At 44.8% G+C, this 9,229-nt stretch overlaps 1 long non-coding RNA gene across 1 annotated transcript in view; it reads left to right on the forward strand.

Moving 5' to 3' along the window:
• The window catches only part of LOC137589501 (uncharacterized), a 28,995-nt gene extending 20,710 nt beyond the window's left edge, over positions 1 to 8,285 (forward strand). The window contains exons 2-3 of the long non-coding RNA XR_011034205.1: positions 583 to 696; positions 7,131 to 8,285. This is a non-coding gene — a long non-coding RNA (uncharacterized lncRNA). The remainder of the gene's footprint in view (positions 1 to 582; positions 697 to 7,130) is intronic.
• The last annotated feature ends 944 nt before the right edge of the window (positions 8,286 to 9,229 follow it).

The raw sequence follows: 9,229 nt of genomic DNA on the forward strand, positions 1-9,229 counted from the left end.
TTATAATAAACACACATTATTCACTGATATTGTTTTATACTTTAATTATTAGGAATTCATTCCTCTTGAGGTTCCTGTGAGAATTTCGTTGGGATTTTGGAAAACAACCTTTTTCCTGATTATTTCTAACACTCCAACTGTTTTAATCCTGTGGAATCGTGCGTTTATTTTCCAAATGTGTGTATCTTAACACATAAACACACAAACAAGAGATATCCTGCAGTTTGTTGCATGTTTCCATGGAAACAACAAAAACTCAAACTTGTAGGAAATTCTATACCTTGAAATGCAAACAATTTCTTATGACTAATAAATACAATGCTAATGAATTAGAATGTCTGGTCCACGCAAGAAGACCTTCAAAATTCTGTTTCCATGGAAACCTCACAAAACATCAATAAAGAGACACAAATATTCACTCTGGTTAAAAAATGTGGAAGGTTGGTGAGGCGAGAATTTAATGACAACACGATGTTTACATTTTAAATAATGCTATTGTTTATGTTTATTTAGTTGTTGTTTGTTTAGCTATTATTTATGTTTATTTAGTCATTGTTTACGTGTTTATTTCCACTCTTTCAGTCCAAAACATCAACAACGTCTCGACACCAACGAAGAAGTTCTCAGCAAACAGATCGTGTGTGTTTACAGTCGTACTGCCTGCTGGGATCCCTATTTAAACTGCTGTCCTATCAGGTACACACACACACACACAAACACACACACACACACACACACACACACACACACACACACACACACACACACTCTGTGAGGGCTCTCTGGGAGATAAACGCAGTTAAGTCGAGCTATTTCCTTTTCCTGTTTGTGCGGTGCCAGCCGAGCCACCCTGCTGCCACTGAGGAATGTTGATAATGCCTGCCCTGGGCTGTAACACACACACACACACACACACACACACATACACACACACACACACACACACACACAGTCGACGCCCTTGATATTCCACCAGTGGCTAAAAGTTGATCGGGAATAAATTTTCCGAAAAACAAAAAAAAGCCTCCAGAGAAGACTTGGATGACTTTGACCCCGTGTTGCCTTCACTGCCTCTCTCTCTCTAACACACACACACACAGACACACACACACACACTCACTCACACTTTCTCTTTCTGAACGGCGTCCCGCTCCGTCTCCCCCCTTTGACCTTCCAGTCCAGCTGGATGGAACGCGGCCCCCGCTGGAACCCTGGGTTGAGTAATGCAGGAGTGAGCTTTGAATAATTGTCCCGCAATATGAGTGTCTCTGATTAATTGCCTGAGATAAGGTCTGCTTTTCCTTCCCCCCCACGCCTCCCCCATCCTCACCCAGGCCTCGCCCGCCTCCCTGCCTGAGCTCCATAATCAGCTCGGACTACTGAGGGAGGGAAACTATTAACTGACCCTGTCATCTCGGAGCGTGATGACGGCTGTCCTAATTACTCAACAATAACAAAAGGCCCTCATTTGGCTCCGCCGGCCGCCTGCAATCAGCAGCGCCATGAATAACTTAACAAATAGGGAAAAAGCGTGTTTACAGGCACATTAATTCACTGCCGGAAAGACAATACGTGTCACCTCCGGCTAACGGGGGATTCAGGTGACAATCAAGAGTGTGTGTGTGTGTGTGTCTGCAGGTGTGTGTGTGTGTGTGTGTGTGTGTGCACGTTCCATTCCTAAAACATGTAACAGATTATGACGAGATTTCAAAAAAAATTACAGCATCCCGTAAATCCGATCAGATTTGGGATTCTTTCAAAATAAGAGAGAATATGTTGTAAATGTGTGTTGTTGTTGTTTTTGGTGAGAAATGCTTCTTAACTGACAAAGAGGAAAAGGAGGAGTTTATTTCTAAGGCGACGCCACAAACTGCATGTGTGTCCCGTGTTTATTCCGCATGTGGAATAAAGAGGAAGTTTTTCTATGATGTTTTATCGTCAGTTTGACGATGAAAGTTCAAATAGTTCATATAAATACTTCAATTCCCTGACACACCTTCAAAACTTACTGCCGCTTATGATACTCCTAAAAAATAAAGGTCCAAATGATATCTTGGTCCTAAAAAATAAAAGTACTGCAGTATAATGAACCAAATGATACCTGGATTACGGTTGGAGAATATTTAAAATTTAAACACCACGCCACTAATGACTCATTTCATTTTAATCAACTGATGAATGTTGTTTAAAAGAAAGAAAAAAAAACACTGCAGGAATTTTCAATTAATATCATTGGCAAAAAAGAAGCAGCTAATGTGAATAAAGGATTGGAGAAAGTCATTGTAGGTTCATTAATCAGCTTTATGATGGTTTATATGGTACTAGAACGGTGGAACAGTTGGAGCAGAAAGTGCGTCTCAACTAAAAATATAAGAATAATGTGAGAGTGAGGAAGCTGCTGGGGTGTTTTATATTGAAATAAATAATTACACGACACCTAAAAATAAGAAAACAGACGAAATAAGACTTAATTTAAGAAAGTTTGACTGAAACTAAATATCAATAACATATCCATACTAGGGGGTGGTGGGGTATTAATTACTGCAGCAGCGACGCCTGGAATCCCTCACAGATATGATCTTCTGGACCGGGTGCGCTTTTACGCACCGCATCAGAGGAGCGCGCCGCTGACCAGACCGTATCTCGTTTTTAATAAAAATGAAAAATATCAGTGGAGACGTGTCGGTCGGAGCTCAGGTTGCGCGTCTCATTGTGCATTGTGCGTGTTTTCTTGAAGGCGGGGGGGGAGGCGCGTCTGTGGCCACAGATAGCAGCCGGACTTTGTAGGACGCACACATTTACATATCAAACGCACCTCGGCCCGTTGTCGCTCCCGCATGGAGACACACGCAGGAAAGAATACGGGAGTAAACGATTATTTGTAGAAGCCACAATAAACCCGCACACAGGCGCGCAAACGGGGCAAGTTTTATAAAGTTGGGCTAAAATTTCAGTCGTTTTTTGGAAAAAGGAGATAGAAAAGGAGGGGGGGGGGCGCACACTTGACATTCAGCTAATAGTGAATCCTCTGCTTTATGCTGTAATTTACTGCAGAGCCTTCAGGCCAAAACGCCTTTGAAGTGCTCGGAAATGTCAAATCAATTATTACTTAAATGAAAAAAAAAAGGAAAAAAAGAATTCAATTTACGCATTTTTTTGGTGATAATCAGTCGCATTTCATGATATAAAAAAAAAAAAGAAAAAAGCAATTTGAGATGATGATTTGAGCCCCGGCTGCGTTCCATTCTTCTTCATTCATCTTCCTCGAGATGAGCTGATTGGAACATCACGTTTGTTGATGGCGTTCTCGACGCGGTGGGGGGGGAATCAATTTGGCGGGTATAATAGTCTTCATCAGTTGGCGGTGCGTGATAATGATGTTCTACACCTGTGCGTGCGCGTCTGTTAGGAACAATGCGCGTCTTCATGAGTCATTACGTCCTAATACCTGCGTGGATAAAGGACTTCCCTCCTCACTCACGGCTCTGTTCACGCGCAGCCGGCTCTTTGTTCGCGGGCAGGTAACGCAGGTGCGCCGCCATGCGTGGCGCTCATACACGACAGTTGGGTGACGTCTGAATCAGCTCCACGGTGCTGGTGGGCGGTGCTGCCGTCACGGAAGTGACGTCACCAGGAACTGTTGGTTCTGTTTGGAACGTCCCGATGGGTTAAGAGTCAAAATCCACCTGGAGCATCCAACGGGGATGTATTAAAGGTTATCAAATGATCAATATTTAAATTCCAAACTGAACTAGAGAGTTGAGTAACGGTCGTTGAGTCTCGTCATTCCAGAGTTTTTAATCATTTACCTGAAGGTAGAGATTCAGTGGTAGATTTTGAAAGATCACAACTTTCTGTTGAAATACCAAAAACTGTCTTCGCCCATGGATGGAGCGAAATCCCCCGGATTTGAGACGCAACACGCCTACAGTCGTGAAAAAGTTAGGACAACCCATTGAGAAGTGTTCGTATATCAATGCCCAATGTTGCTTTTCTCTATTTTGGGAAAAGAAATTTGTTGAAATTGCAGTTAAATGACAAAATTTCACACAGTTCCACCCAACAAACTAAAAAACATGAAGAAAAATGTGGATTCTAACGGAGGTCAAACTTAGGACACCCTACCCCAATAGCTAACATTGCCCTCTTTGGCTGAGGTAACTTCAGGTAGACACTTCTTGTAGCCGCCGACCCATCTCTGATATCAACCTGAAGAAAGTTCACCCTTCTCCACATAGAGTTCCATCACCTGTGAGATGTTTGAGGGTTTCCTGTATGTCCAGCCCGTTTCAAGTCGCCCCATTTGACCTGAACTTTGACTCGGCCGGTCCAAGACTCTCCACTTCGTAGTTGTTAGCCAGTCCTCGGTTGACTTGGTGATATGCTATTTTAATTAACGCAATGTTAATTTTTGTTGTTTAATTGCAAGTTAAATCACTTTCTTTTCCAGAAATAAATAAAAACATGCTTGAACGTTGACATGTGAACGTTTTTGTGTCCTAACTTTTTCACGACTGTAAAGGGAGACATGGACATTCTAAGTGTCGTCCGAGGTAGGTGCATACTTTAAAGAAAGGTACAGATTGAACTTTCGGATGGAACTTCAATGACTCCTGATCTGAGTCAGCTGTAGCCCAGATAGGTGGGGGGGTAGGGGCAAGTTGGGGGGGGGGTAAAGTTGGTAAAGAGGTAGAAAGAGAGGAGGAAGGAGAGCAGACAGACACACCGCCATGCGCCCACATCTCTCTCTCCGTTCCCTCGCTTTGTGTACCGTGTGGAATAACATACCTTTTCTCCCCCCCCCTCCCCGGAACGCGATCAGGACTCCTGATTACAAAAAAAACCCCACAGGAGCGGCCCTCCCCACCAAAACAAAGTGTTTTTCTCCTGTTTTTTCAAGTCCTGGCGCCACCCGGAGTCCCGTAAACAATCAACACGGGCCAGCGCTGTTTTTTCCTACCAGATCGACATCACCGCGGGTACAGTGTGTCATTGTGCTGGTGCATTCAGGGGCAGAGCGTATACCGGGTTGAGTGACGGCCATACGTCCCACTTCCTGTGAACTCCTCATCAGCACAACACGCGTACACAAGCCGTCGCTTATCGACCTCACCTGTCCTTTGTCTACACAGCCCCAGGCCTCCACAACACACACTTTTCAAAGCATTACGTGTGTGTGTGTGTGTGTGTGTGTGTGTGCTACCTTTTGTTTAGTCGAGTGTTAAAAGAAAGCGGACTTTCCACCGGCACAGGCCGCCCTTATCGTTCCATCTGCCTCGGCCGGCTGGCAGACTCGGCTTGCGTCGGAGCGGTTCTGTTAAACGGTGGACTCGCAGCAAATTGACTATTACTTCAAAGTGGCCTGTGATTATGTCCCCGAGTGATTAGGAGGGGGGGGCTTTTAAGAGGGAGCCACTTGAGTATTGCCAGTGAACCCGTGAAAGAATGCCGGCTCGGTGCCGTCGGAGACGCGCAAAAATCCCACAGAGGCGACGGCCAATGGGTTGCACAGGAGTCAGCGTCGGGAAAGACGAGAAACGGGACTCGAAATGAGTCTAAAACAGACTTTAAAGGGATGAAATGAAAGGTTTAAACATACCGAGAGTGAAGTCAACCGGAAAAATGTTAAGTTGGAGCGCAAGAACAGAAATTGTTAGCTAAACACATCACGGCACAGGACCTCCAAACGCTTCTATTAGCACCCAATTGTTACCAGATTGCCCAACTTTTCAGCACCAAACTGTTCTTGTTTGCCTTATTCCCCTACCCTTCATCTCCACATCAAATGCACAATGGAGACAAGAGGAAGGCAGGGGAAGAGGGGGAGGAATGAAAAACCGGGGGGGGGGGGTCAGGGCTCGAACGTCCGTTTTAATGGGAATAATAAGCTTCTATCTCAAGCAATTAAGTGCGCATTTGATGCTAATCTGAGAGCAGAGGTCCACTGTGTCATCTAAAGAAAATGTTTGTGTTGGAAAAACTCCATCCTATAAACAAGATGGGGGTGGGTGGAGGGGGGGTCACGTATGCGTGCCGCCTACCGTGTCCAAACCTCCGCTTTGTTCTCGGAGGGATCAGCGACTCCCGAGATCAGGAGCGGTGCAGAATTACAACTTTATGCAGGAAAGTGAAACCAGGAGGAAGAAAACTAGACGAGACTCCAACGCCAAGTTTGTCTGACAATCGACGCCGACATGCGTCTGCATATCGATCCTTTAGTCACCAAAAAGTGTCAAGAAATTAAAGGTAAATCCTATTTTATGTAGTCTTTTATCAAATTGTTATTTGGAGCAAAAAAGGTTGAGGACTACTGATGTACAAAGACTTTTCTAGAACTTGACGTACTGATTTGTGCCCAATTCCAAGTCCTGGTACATAGAGAACCAAAAAATACTTCATTGTAAACCTTTACAACTTAAATCAAAATTATTTTATATAGCGCCAAATCATACAGGAAGTCAACTGATGGTACTTTACATATGGAGTTGTTCTAAATAAAACCCAACAGAATCCTCCAGGCGCAAACAGAGGTGAGGAGGCAGAAACCTCGAGTAGACCCCGACTCCTGGAAGACGGTTGTGAGTCTTGACCAGTTAAGGATATGGAGAAGAAGAGAGACCAACTTTATGACTGAATATAAAGATCAAGTAGACATATTTTTTGCTGAACAAGCGACTGTGTGATGTTTAAGGACCTCTGTGCAGACACCGTGTACAACGGCTTCTATGTGTCTTCATTCCTGAAGGTTTATCTTTACGCGCCACTGTGGCTCCGTCAGCGGTTTGAGTCTTTTTTTGTTGGCGTTCAGGTCGTGAACCGTCTGCTGTCACGAGTCACAGCCCCAATCCTGAAATACAGCATTTCAGACATTCAGATCAACGACAGTAGAACCAGATAGGTGCAGGACACGTCGCCCGTTTACGAAGGTCACCATCATCAGCCTATCAGAACGTTTTCACTGTTTTAAATCCGGTCATTTTGTCTAAAGAACATATTTTTCTGACAATTAAAGGCTTTAGTAAATTTGTTCTAAGACGTTCAGAGTGATTGGACCCCGGTTTCAGGCCCGTCTAGAGTTGGGGTAGCCTAAAACGGACTGGATAAGGTTTGTTTTGTATATTTTTCTCCAGGTCAGGACATGGAGGCCAAACCAACAGACTGAGCCCCTCCCCTTCAACGTCGAGGGCCAACGCCACCATGAGGTCACGACCCCGGCCAGAGTGTCTCAGAGGTCACGGGGTCGGGTCAATCGGAGGGGAATGTTATCCGTAGCATCAGAGTTTATTGGTTTAATTTAGCGTCAGACCCTAGTGGCTGCCTCTGATGGAGATGACCGTGGATTTACCACGAGAGGAGAGGCTGAGAGCGTCTACTGCTTCACATTAGGCTGGAAAAATAATCCGGCGTTACCTCAGCTAAACACCGGACTTTAAACTTATTGTCAAAAGTCAAATAAGCTCCACAAACCACAAAAACACTCCAGCGAAAAGAGGCCGCGATTCACCAGGAGGTCACACCGAGTGTCACGAGTGTTTTTCCCCTCTCTACCCACTTCGTTTCTTTTCTCTCGTTGGGTCTGTTAAAACGCTTCAACGCGGCGAAGACCGGACAAACGTCCAATTCATCAAAACCGATCCGAACACGACGCTCGCGGAAAGACGAGTCCTCCGTTTTCACCACAGGATTTACAGGTCAGGCGTTTATCTGATGGACAAAGACATTCTTTAACTTAACTCAGTTTAGTGGGTTTCCCACAGAAATTAAAAATGGAAATGTGTTGGGGGGTTTTTTCCCTAAATGTTTATGCATTTATGAAAATTTTGCAAATTGGTTGGAATCTCTGTGGATTGTTTGGGGATTTATCACAATCAAAGAATTTATGTGACCAACATAGACTGGAAGCACTTAGCCTCCAGTCAGTAAAGGTCCATCCTGAGGTAAAACAGCGACTCACATGTCTACTAGGTTACACCTTTTCAGTTTGGTTTTCTTACCTTTTAAAAAGAATCTAATTAATGCTTAAAGTCTTGAAATGTTGCCCGAGTTGAGAAACAACACCCGACTGAGTAGAAAATTATTGTAATGTATGAATAAATTCCCATTTTTAACCATATAAAGTCATGTCTATCACATTTGATTCACTTGGTCTTGCAGGATTTTGAGATTTCTACGTCAAAAATTAGATTTTTTTTTCCCTGAAAAACCTAATGTATACAATTTGACGCATGCATCTGTATTTTCCATGTGATAACACTCAGGATTTAGTCAAGAATATACAAATTAAAGCTCATACATGTACAAATTTTCTAATTTTTTTTGACAAACTTATACACCTTGTTTCCCAAAAATGTGATTTTTCTGGCAAATATTCCCCGGTTCAGGCTTTAAAGGGTTAATCCCACTGGATGTAAACTCCTTTAACACACAAATAAAACTATTAAACTTTTACATTTAAGCGACTTTATGCTGACGTGGCAACAGAACTCTGAGTGACCTTTCACCCCCACGGCACCGGAGCCAAAGCAACAATACGCTTAATTTGCTACGTGAGTACCTGCGTACCTGCAGAGGTGTGTGTGTGTGTGTGTGTGTGTGTGTGTGTGTGGCGTGATACAGCGAGAGCCCAAACAGTGCGGCGCCAGCAGTCTGCCCTTCCCTTGAGAACGTAACGGCTGAGTGCCATCGGAAAGAGAGACCGCGGGAGGGGGTGAGGCGGTGAGGGGGGGGGGCTGGATGAGGTAGGGGGTGGTTGCTTCATATCTGAACCACGCAGGGGGGGCAGGTAAAGGTGAGAACGGCGACGACGCCCCCGCCTCCTCGCCAACAAGGCGACCGTGAGTCAGGTTGACTCGCACAAACTAAGGCCACCGGCGACCGAGGTCCATGCAGAGTTCAACTCTCGCACAATTAGTGCGAAAACAAATTGCTTCCCGTCATTACCCCCGCCCCCCCCTCCCCCACCCCCCACCGCTTTGATGTCAGGAACAACTTCAGCGCTTCAAAATAAAATCACACCATCTCCAAATTTATTGGTGAAAAGAGAATAAAACGCACCCCGCAGCAACGAATTACGATCCCGCCGCGCATCAGCGACGCAGGAGCGGCGTCGAAATCCTCATTTCAGTCTGTAGGGGACGGGGGGAAAATGGATGTATGAGGGAAAATATGAAAATAGGGTGAACTCCAAAGCCCCCGGTGCTTACTCCGTCAGAAATACATTTCTGCTGAG

The sequence above is a fragment of the Antennarius striatus genome, chromosome 22 (assembly GCF_040054535.1).
Source record: "Antennarius striatus isolate MH-2024 chromosome 22, ASM4005453v1, whole genome shotgun sequence".
Taxonomy (NCBI): domain Eukaryota; kingdom Metazoa; phylum Chordata; class Actinopteri; order Lophiiformes; family Antennariidae; genus Antennarius; species Antennarius striatus.